Source organism: Macrobrachium nipponense, chromosome 33 (genome assembly GCF_015104395.2).
Source record: "Macrobrachium nipponense isolate FS-2020 chromosome 33, ASM1510439v2, whole genome shotgun sequence".
NCBI classification, from domain to species: domain Eukaryota; kingdom Metazoa; phylum Arthropoda; class Malacostraca; order Decapoda; family Palaemonidae; genus Macrobrachium; species Macrobrachium nipponense.
In genome coordinates, this window is record NC_087219.1 from 50180907 (window position 1) to 50192406 (window position 11500).

Below are 11500 nucleotides of genomic sequence, written 5' to 3' on the forward strand. Positions count from 1 at the left end.
GACACCCAGGACATGCAGCCTTCTCAACGGTTGGAGACCTCAGAACACGAGGAGGAGCTGAACATTGAGCCGTCCATATCCATCGTGGAATCCCAGGACATTGCAGGCCCGACTGGTATCATCGTGCAGCCAAAGAAACGATACCACCCCAGCAAGAAGGACATTCAAGACTACCTGTTCACGCCAGAGGACAAGGAAGTCATCGTGGAATTCATCAAGGCCCACCCTATCTTGTACAACAAGTGGGACAAGCAATGGTCGAATCCCAGGAGGAAGGAGGAACTCTGGCGCGAACTGGCAGCGAGTTTCATCGAATGCAGCTTCCAGCAAGTCCGCAAGTTCTTCGAGGCTTGCCGAACGGACTTCGGCAAGATCAAGAAGCGTGAATACAAGAGCGGGTCGGCTGCACGCAGCAGGACACCACGGGAGGAGGAGGTGATGACCATGTGGGCATTCCTGGGAGGACACATCGCCCACGAACCCACAGTAGCCAGCGATCGGTTCTCGCCTATATTGTCGCAGAGAACCGACGCCGACGATTCCTCTACCAACATGTCGGGCCTATCAGCTGTTTCGATCCAGCAGAGGAGGTGGCTGAAGCAGAAGAGAGCGACAAACCTGCCAGAGGACCGACGGCTATCCGCCGACATGTCTGTTGACTCTACAGAAGGCCTGCAGACTCAACTGACCCAGATTATGACCAGCATTAACACACTGATGCCACAAGCGCAGGACAATACACACTGTGACATCGCTGTGTTCATGCAGTACCTGACGCAGCGCTTGGAGTACGTGCCGTGAAGATACCAGAAGCTGTTCTTTGAGCAAGTCATCAGGCTGTGTCATAGTTTGGAGGGGCCCGAGGAAGAGGATGCGACGACGAAAGGGGCCATGGCTCGTGGCGGTTGTTCCCACTGGATGCCCCTGCGAATTGATAAGGAGACACAGACGAAACCTGGAACTTCGACACCTTCTGCAGTGCAAGCGGTTCGGGCATCACCACGCCAGTGGCTCGCGTCTCAACCCCAACCTGTGTTTTTTTATGATCCGCACCTTCAACACCAGCCTCAGCCGCAGCAGCAGGTACCTCCTCATGGGTACACAACTCCGGTGCCAAGGCTAGGCACACCGCCATTCTTCCCCAGTGGACGTTCAACACCACTCAACTTCTCTCCTCGACCTTCCACTTCTTCGATGTCGCTGTTGGTCAACAGTCTCTTGGCAGACTTGTGGCCCCCTACCCCTGGCGCCAGTATTTCGACACCGAAACCTTCTGCCTCTGAGGATCCACCTACCTACGACTTGACCATCTCCCCAGGTGATAAGGAGGACATTGACCCAGAATCACTTGAGTGATTTTGTAAATATTGTAAATAAACGTAATTTTTTTAGAATAAATTGTATTTTAGTAATGTTAGTCATATTCAATTATTTTTTTAATGTTCTTAATTAGTAATTTTTCTTTTTGTAATAAATATGTTGAAATATTGTCTTGCATTTACATTTTCTTTATTGATGCTTAATTTATATGTCATGACAATATATATGATATGATTGGGTGAAATGAGATTGAATAAGAAAAAAAAGTATAACAGGAAATATAAAATGAAATATATGTGAAATATGAAATGAATAGAACTCTGAAAATAACTTGAAATATAAAATGCAATTGAATAATGAAAGAGCATGGCCAGAAAGAATAATAACATGAAGAAATATAACAGGAAATCTTAACATGAAATATGATATATGATCTATGAAATAAATACAACTCGGAAAATAACTTAAAGTATAAAATGAAATGTAACATGAAATAAATATGGCCATCAAATGATATAATAACATACAAGGTAAGAACAATAATATCATATTGAGAACATGATCAAATGAACATGAACACATACAAATATGATAATGAAACAGTAGTTAACATTGATTGGACATGGTTATTTACAGGGGAACAATGAAAAATCAGTAAGATACTAAACACATATTGGCCTCAGTTGATAATATATGATATTTGCAGTCAAACATGTTATGGTAAAACCAAGTCCCAATTTCAGTTTCTTACATTCTATTCTTTTTATGTTCATTTTCTTACATTCTATGCTTTTTATGTTAATTTTCTTACATTCTATGCTTTTCATGTTCATTTTCTTACATTCTATGCTTTTCATGTTTATTTTCTAATATTGTATGCTTTTCAGGTTTATTTTGTGATATTGTATGCTTTTCATGTTTATTTTCTGAATTCTATGCTTTTCATGTTTATTTTCTGATACTCTATGTTTTTCTTGTTTATTTTCTTACTTTCTATGCTTTTCATGTTAATTTTCTTATATTCTATGCTTTTCATGTTTGTTTAGTATAAGTATTTTTTTATTCCTCATTTGCTTCTCATTTGTCTCATTATTATGAATTATGTTATTATAACTTTCAGTTAATTATTTTCCAACATAATTTTTTATATGTACCAATCATCGTACCAATATTATTTATTGTATTAATATTGTAATAAGGATAATACCAAAGTATGGGAGTATAAAACAATGAGAAATATATCATGATGTTTATTTACAATTATTTACATTTATTTGGTTACGTTTTATTAGAGTTCTTTGTCAAAGTTATCTTCTTGCACACCTGTACGTCCTGTTGCACCGTCGTCCCGAAGACTCGCCATCTCATCTGCAGCAGGCCGAATGCGTTTTCCACCACACGACGAGCGCGATATAATCTGTAGCTGTATATTCGTTCAGTGGGATCTTGTGATTGGTGGGAGTACGGTTTCATCAACCACGTATTGAGAGCGAAGGCATCGTCGGCGACTGTGGAAGGGGATGGGTTAATCGTCGTTGGGCAGATTTCTGTCTTGTGGGAGTCCTGCTTGGTTGTTTGCAATGGCCCTGGCCAGGTTGCACTTCTACCAGGTTCCTCCATCCCCAGCACCTCCTATCTGCACCGACGTCGACGAACAGGAACTTGTAATTTGCATCGGACAGGGCCATGAGGACGATGCTGTGAAACTTCTTGTAATTGAAATACAGTGATCCTCCACCTTTGGGTTTCTTGATCGCGACGTGCTTCCCATCCAGGGCTCCCACACAATTGAAGTAGTTCCACTTGGAAGCAAAGAGTTTTGCTACGTCATTCCATTCTTCTGGTGTCTTGGGCACTTCATCACTTCTGGTTTGTATATGTCGATAATGGGATAAATCGGCATATGGAACTCTTGGAGACTCTAAAGCTGTATTGCAGGCTTGTATAGTCGTTCCCACTTGCCAGGTGGCGGAGAGTGACCGCCAACTTGAGTCCCACCTCTTGTGCACGCCGCATCTTCATGTCCTTCTTCTTCAACAGGGGCGTCAGCCTTTCGACCATCTCCTCGAACAATTCAGGGTAGATTCATAGAAAGTTCGTGTGTCCTTTGTGGTCCTCCTTGTTCAGTTCTTGTACCAGCTGGTCGTAGTCCCCATGTAGTTACCTCCGTGTCAGCCATTCTTGAGCCCAAATCCGCCCTGCCCTGCCGGCCTTTCTGCGGGGTGCTGGTGGCTGTGGCACCCTAGCACGTCTTCTCAACCCATTGATGACCTGGACTGCACATAGACACAGGACAGCTACCAAAAATCTCTGGGTCTCCTGGTTAGGCGTGGAATGAAGGATGTGCTTGGCAGGCCTCTATATATACCCAAGGTTCATATCTGGCACGGTGTGTCATGATGTGGTACGGTGCACGTGCAAAAATTGTGCAATTTTGCACGTCGTGACTCGTGGGGATGTGCGTGCACTCCACAACAACACCGCAACCCACCCGCAACACGCCGCTACACGGAATAACAAAGACATTTAAAGGTTTGGGAACGAATTTTCATAGCTTTTGTTTTCATAATTTTAAATCTAACTCCATTTTTACTCTTGTATATACAACCGTCTCCCTTACGTCTAACTGGCATGTCTTTCATAAAGAAATTACCTTTCTTTCAACATATTTTACCGATAATTGCTTTCCCATCAAGCTCGTCAACAGGATTATTTACAAGGTTCTTAATAAAGAGTTTTGCACTAACACCAATGAAATAAATGTTCCAAAGCTTCCTTTTTATGCCCGATTCCCATATTTGCAGGATGATGCCTTTAGGGCCGAATTGACAAAAATCGTACAAAATTACTTTGGCGCATTAAAGGTAAAACTTATTCCTGTTATTACACTCACAATTGGCTCCATGTTTAGATTTAAAGATCGTTTATGACCCCTCATGTCCCCTGGTATAGTGTACAAATATTCTTGGGTTCTTTTCAGAGGATGATGAGGGTTCGCATAGACTGCCATAAAGGAGTTAGTTTCCGTACTGGATGTTCACTAACAAACCCCGATCAGTCCAGTATACGTGAACATTGTAAAAAATGTAAAGTTCCCATTAAATATAATGATTTTTTTTTGTGGGTCAAACCACTAGCCCAAATGAACAACTTGTTCCGTAATTGAACAACCAGACCACCTACACCCTTTTGTATCTTTCTTAAGCTTATTGTTTTCGTATACATTCTTTTAGTTTTTGTTTATATCTTGTCATGGTTGGCCGACGACCCCAGTGCTCCCGAAATATTTTTAAAATTTGTAGTTTACTAATCTATTTAATGTATTTTTAACTTTCTATCTGAACTTTTAATTAAAGTATGTGCTTTTAATTTTCTCGTGTTGTTTTATCAATTGTTAGTGATTTTATTTACTATGTGTGAAGTTTCGGTTTTCATTTTAACAGTTTGTTCATGATTTTTAGACAATTTTCAAATTAATTTGATTAAAATTGGTCATTATTTATTATACAGATTACAGACCCTGAGGATGCATTCTGCTGAATTCGAAATGCGTCGGTTGGAATAAATTGTAATACTTCGCCATGTTTGTTCCTGCTCCTGCTCCCTGTGCATTTTATCAGTTTGGCTGACTCGCCTGCTCTCTCTGTTCCTATATATATATATATATATATATATATATATATATATATAATATATATATATATATATATATATATATATATATATATATATATATATATATATATATATATGTGGCGGTACTTACTATTTGCACACAGCTCTAAGGTAACGTGCGCCGACTTGGAGGCTGTACTTTGAAGAATTAGACTTATATAAATTATTCTTACCTTGCTGAAAGCTCTTGATCTGGAATTCGTAAAAGGTTTATTATTTAGATGAGAAATGAAGATTAATGGGAGCTTATTTCTTTATTCTTTGTTCGGGGTTCTTACAAAAGTTTTTCCACCTTCTGAGTTACTGGGCTTTTGGACTGATAAAACTTAATTCTTAGATGGCACTTGTTGCAATTACGAGTCAATAGGCACGAGGGAATTTTACTGAGTATTGATTGTCACTTATCACTGTCTTTGATTGATTCGCACACCACACTTTTGCACCTGTTCTTCTTCTCGGGATTCTTCTGTCTTTCTCTCTCTCTGCCTGTTGCTGAGCCACTGGTTCTCCCCTTGTTCCCCTCTTTGTCGTTATCTTCTCTTGACTTCTCTGTTCCCCTTTTTTCTCTGCTCTCTTCTCTCTCTGTCTGGCCCTTTTAATAGGATGATATCTTCTTAGCACCACCTTTGGATTTTGGGATTTTGACTGGGTGTGGCATCTTCTAAAAGACTTCTTGTGTCTTAGTGGCTACCAACTTGTATACAAACCGCCTTCCTGTCATGTCTTCTACCGTGATTCGTAGGCTTTGAATTTGTATACGCCTCCTACTTGATGTCCTGGCTTCTTGGGGGTGTATCCCTTTGGTAACCTCATAAGTCATTCATTGATACCCCTTTTGGGCTGTCTTATGACCAACACTCATGGCTTTTGATTCGTCGATACTAGAGGCCTATCTTTGGAAAGGTGGAGCTCTGAAGAGTTTGGTACTTCCCTCTTTCTAACAACGGGTCCTAGAATTCCCTTTTAACGTATGCCAGATGGCTCTCTCTGACCTGTTCACGAAGGGAACGCCGATTAGTCATAGGCGCTAATGAGAGTAGTTTCCAATTTCTCGAATATGCCTGGTAGATATCGCTCGTTGGCTATAATCTCTTGTCGGTCACTAATCGCTGGTACGGACAGAGGTTTTTTGGGGGAGATGAAAACCACATGGCTTTAGGTCTAAAAGCCTTAATCGTTTGGGATCGAGTAACGCGATAATTCGTCCTCTAAGAAAAATCATTATCTTATTCTCTTTTCTCTTTTCTTCCTTATTAACTGTGCCTTCTTTCGTAAGTATTTTTAAGTTATTGCCTTTTGGAATAACAACACCGTGCCACACTATTACAGTCTCGTCCTGCTACTTCGCTGACTCCGACAGCGTTAACTAAGCTGAAACAAAATATCATACCTACAAGAGGACTCCTAACTTATGCTTCTTGGAAATCATATTGAAAATTTAACTTAAAAAACATCAAAAGTGAATGTAAACATGAGCAAATCCTTGATTAAGTAACGTTAAGGGCAACAATCAAAATTGAATGTAAACATGAATAAATTCTTGAGCAAGTAACATTCAGAGAAACATCAAAAACTGAATATAAATATGAACAAATCTTTAAGTAACGTTAAAAGACATTAAAGCTGAATGTAAACATAAACAAATCCTTGATTTAGTATATTAAAAGAATCATCAAACTGAATTCAAATATGAGTAAATCACATTAAGAAACATGAAAACTAAATGCAAACATAAATAAATCACCAAAAACTAGAAAACTGAAAGTTAAACATAAATTAGCCCTTAAGTCACATAAGTTATATAAATGCATGGTAGAAGCAAAAAAATGATAAATATCCAAGTTTACAGTATATGATTGGTACAGTCCTCTGTCCTATTCTATCTAGGTGGATATCGCTTTTCTTTATGGAAAAAAAATAAATTTCGTTCTTCGTTGACGACACCATGACTTCTTATTTGCTGCGATCTGCTACTTGGGACAAGTCCTGGGAGATAATATCCTTGTGTATTTGTATGCAATAACAAGTGTGTCCTTGACTTCCTACTAAGATTGTGTATTGTGTTTATGCAAAATTTCATTGGACATTCTTACTGTAATTTCTGAGTAACCTTGTACATTAAACTATATAACTTCACTGCTTGATACTAAAACAAAATTGGCAACTCGGTTAAAGGAACCGGTTAGTGGTTAACACTTGTAGGTTTCTTCTACTGTGACAACAATTAGTAAGTTTTCACCAATCAATATCTTGTTAGTGAGTATTCAACAACTACTATCTTGTTAATGAGTCTTCATCAATTAATATCTTATTTGTAAGTTTTCATCAATCAACATCTTATGGATTGAACAAAGTAAGTGTATTAATTACCCCTTCAAAATCTTAATCATTTCTGAAACGAATTCCCTTATCTTAAAATCACTTAATGTCTATCTTAACCCGTCTTATTTATTTCCTTTACTTCTGAAAATGTTCTTATGGAACGATTAAACTTAATATACGTCTTGGATTTCTTATACTACGCATTGAACTGTTTCTTACATACCCAAATAATTCCCTTCAAGTCAAAATAAATTTGAAGTTAGTGCACATAACTCCAAAATTTTGCTACAAGCCGACTAATTAAAGTAAGAATTGCAACAATAAAAGATTATTCCTAAGTCGACCGATGAAGGTAAACTTAGCAATAAAGAAATCATATAAATACATGGGAATAATGGGATGAATTAATGGGTTTGTTCTTCTGCTTCACTGAAAAGTGACTCTTCGATTTCTTAGGTTATATCTAGTTCCTTCTTCTGGAATGTCTTCTGACGTCTCTGTCATTTCGGATTCTTCGACTTCTTTGGTTCTCTTGACCTTGTCCTTGTTTATCCAAAATTCTTCTTCTTCTAATGATTCAGCATATGTGGAAGGCATTTGGTTATTCATTTTCTTAACCTTTATCTTAGTTTCTTGTACGTCTACGACCTTGTATGGTCCTGTGAATTTTGTGGCTAACTTATAATTAATACCACTTCTTACTTCCTTCTTAATATAGACTTCATCCCCTTTCTTGTAGTCTACAGGCCTTAATCCTTCTTGATGCTTCTCTATCATATTCTGCTGGGCTTCTTCTAAATTATTGTGCAATTGCTTGTGAATTACTTTAAAGTTCCCGATTCTTATCTTCATGATATCTTCAGAGTAATTAGGCTCTATTGGCTGATTCAGCCATGCATAAGGTAATCTGGGTTCATATCCCATCAAAGCTTTTATGGGAGTTGCTCGAGTACTCGTATGATCCCTTGCATTTAATGATAATTGGACTAAAGGTAAATTGACGTCCCAGTCAGGATCCTGTCCTACTGTGTGACGCAATACGTCTAAAACCTTCCTGTTATTCCTTTCTACCAAGCCATTGCTAGCTGGGTGATACGGCTGTATCGCTACCTTTTCTACCTTAAAGGCGTTACAAATTCCTTGAACTAATGAGTTGTTGAACTCGGTCCCATTATCAGAAATAATGAGCTGTGGGGCAGAATATCTGCAAAATATCTTATCAAAGAGAGCGGTTGCACAATCCTTGGCACTTTTACTAGTTAGTGGTACCAACTCTGTATATCTCGTGAGCGCGTCGATACATACTAGTATATTCTTATTCCCTTTACTCGTGGTATGAAGATTTGTGATAAGATCAATAGATACTCTTTCGAAAGGAGTCTGTGGGATAGGATATTTCCCTAGTGGTACTTCCTTGTCTGTTCTTCCCTTGTAGCTGTTGCATGTGTTGCAGCTCTTCACATAATTACTAACATCCTTGTGAATTCCCTTCCAATGGAAAGTTCTTTGGATTAATCTAATTGTCTCATCCCTTCCTGGGTGAGCTCTAATGTCATCGTCGTGCATTAGTTCAATGACCTTGTTTCTTAGACTCTTAGGTACTAACTTTTTGTGCAGTACACCTAGAAATTGACCAAATGGGTCATATTCGTGGCACATCCAAATTAATACGCCATCTATGTCCGTTAATGCATCTGTGGGACATCCAACCTTCCTACCTAGTTCGGTTAATTCTTGTTGGCTGTTTTCTCTTTCGTTTCTAACGTATTTGAACAGTTCCCTTATATCTTCATCTCTTTCTTGTTCCCTTATGAAATTTTGCCGGGAAAGCTCCTCTGTATAGTGCATGGTGAGTACATTTATGTCGTTGCACATTGTTTCATTCTTTTCTTCTTGACTTATCATATCTTGATAATGCATCTGCTACCTTATTCGTCTTCCCAGGGACATATTTCACCTCTATATCATAATCTTGTGCTATCATGAACCAACGGGCTCTTCGTCCAGAAAAATTAGGGTTCTTTTACATTTCTACTGCGGCTGAATGATCCGTGAACACGGTTATCTTGTAACCAAAAATGATATATCTGAAATGCTTTAAAGCGTCTATTATAGCTAGAGACTCGAGGTCTGTTACTGAGTAGTTCACTTCTGAGGGCTTTAATTTCCTACTGTAATAAGCTATGGCATTATACTTATTATCTTGTTTTTGCATTAAACATGCTCCTATACCAATGTGGCTTGCATCCGTGGCTAAAAAGAATTCTTTGCCAAAGTCTGGGAAGCTAAGTACTGGGGGATGTGTTAATCTTTCTTTCAATTCATCAAATGCTTCTTGCTGCTCGTCTGTCCATGTAAATGATACGTGTTCCTTTAAAAGTTCAGTTAGTGGAGCTGATATGACTGCAAAGTTCCCTATGAACTTGCGGTAAAAACCTGCTAAACCTAAGAATGACTTTACGTCCTTCTTGCACTGAGGTGTAGGATATTCCCTAATCGACTTAATCTTTGCGTCGTTTACTTCTACGCCCTTTTCACTTAGTGTATGTCTAAGGTAGTCTATTTTCCTTTTAAGGAAGTTACACTTCTTTAATTTAAGCTTCAGGTTGGCTTTTCTTAATCTCTTTAGGACTTCTCTGACTAAGTCTATGTGTTCCTCTATAGTGTCTGTTGCTATTACCAAATCATCTATGTAACAGTGTACGTCCTTGCCTAGTAAATCGCCCAAAATTTTATCCATTAATCTTACAAAAGTTACCGGGCTTGACTTTAGACCAAAGGGCATTCTTACACACTGGTATCTGCCGTTACTAGTGAAAAAAACTGTCAAAGGTTTATTCTTCGTCTAGAGGAATTTGCAAGAATCCCTGCAATAAATCTATAGTGGTGGAGTATCTCTTGGACCCTATAGTGGCGATAAGATCTCGCATTGACGGCATTGGATAAGGATCATTTTCAGTAATTTGGTTCAATTTTCTGAAATCCACAACTATTCTATAAGTTTTGTCCCTTTTAGGAACTAGCAAAAGTGGAAAAGACCATGGGGATTTAGATGGTTCTATTATTCCTTGCCTATTCATTCTTTGTACTTCTCTTTCAATGATCTCCTTCTGGGAATGTGCTACTCTGTAGGCTGGTATGTAAATTGGCTTTGTGTTTGATGGAATGTCTATCTTGTGCGTTATTTCGCGTGTATTTCCCTAGGTGTCGCCGTCAAGAGCGACTATATCCTTATATTCGCACAGTAAGTCTATGAATTCTTCTCTAACATGGTTTTCCTTAATGTCCTTTAAATGAGATCCTATTTTAGCTCTTCTCAGTTTTGTCCTGAGCGTAATTTTCATTTCCTTTACTAATTGCTGCTACCGTTTCCCTTTCTACAATTCGGATAGGTATGGCGTATACTTCTGCTAGGCCTACCTCTGTACCTGGTGTTAATTTAACCTTTCCTCCTCTGTTATTCGTAATCTGTAACGCTATTTTGCCCTGTCTGACTTCATGTAAACTAGAAGAATAATGTATTCCATTTACTTGCGACTTTTCAGTAAGTGTGAGAATTTCCTTCCCTTCAAAAATTGGATTTACTGTACATTCTACCCAAGTACCTTCTCCTGGTTTAAGTCTTAATTCCCTTTCTAACTTTAAATAAGTGCATTGATTTGATTCTAAGAGGTTAATGATCTGTTGTGAACTCGTGGTGCATTCTGGATATCTTCCCTCCGTCTTATCCTTCTTTAAAATACCTTTCATCGTGGGATTCTCTTGAGTCTGGGTTCTTTTAATTGACTTGCATATTGGTATTCTAGAAATCTCACGACCGTTGTCAATCACTAGTTGTTCCCTAGGGGCATCAATGCTTATCCCTTGTCTAGCCAAATTGGATAACCTATCAGCAAATGAGCAAAAGCTAATTGTATATCTCTGGCTACCAGAACCATTTCTCTTAGAGCAATTCTTCCTAGCCTAAATGGAAAATCTAACTGTCCAATTACGTGGATATCATTACCCTGGACGTCTGTGATTCTACAATCTACCGCTGGGTTCAAACTTAAGTGAGAAAAATACAACCGATACACCTTTTCTGACATTATATTCTTAGGACTTCCTGTATCAAAGAATGTAACAATAGGTTTCTCTAGACCGACATGTGCGGGAAATAATGGTCTATAATAATATTCATTTC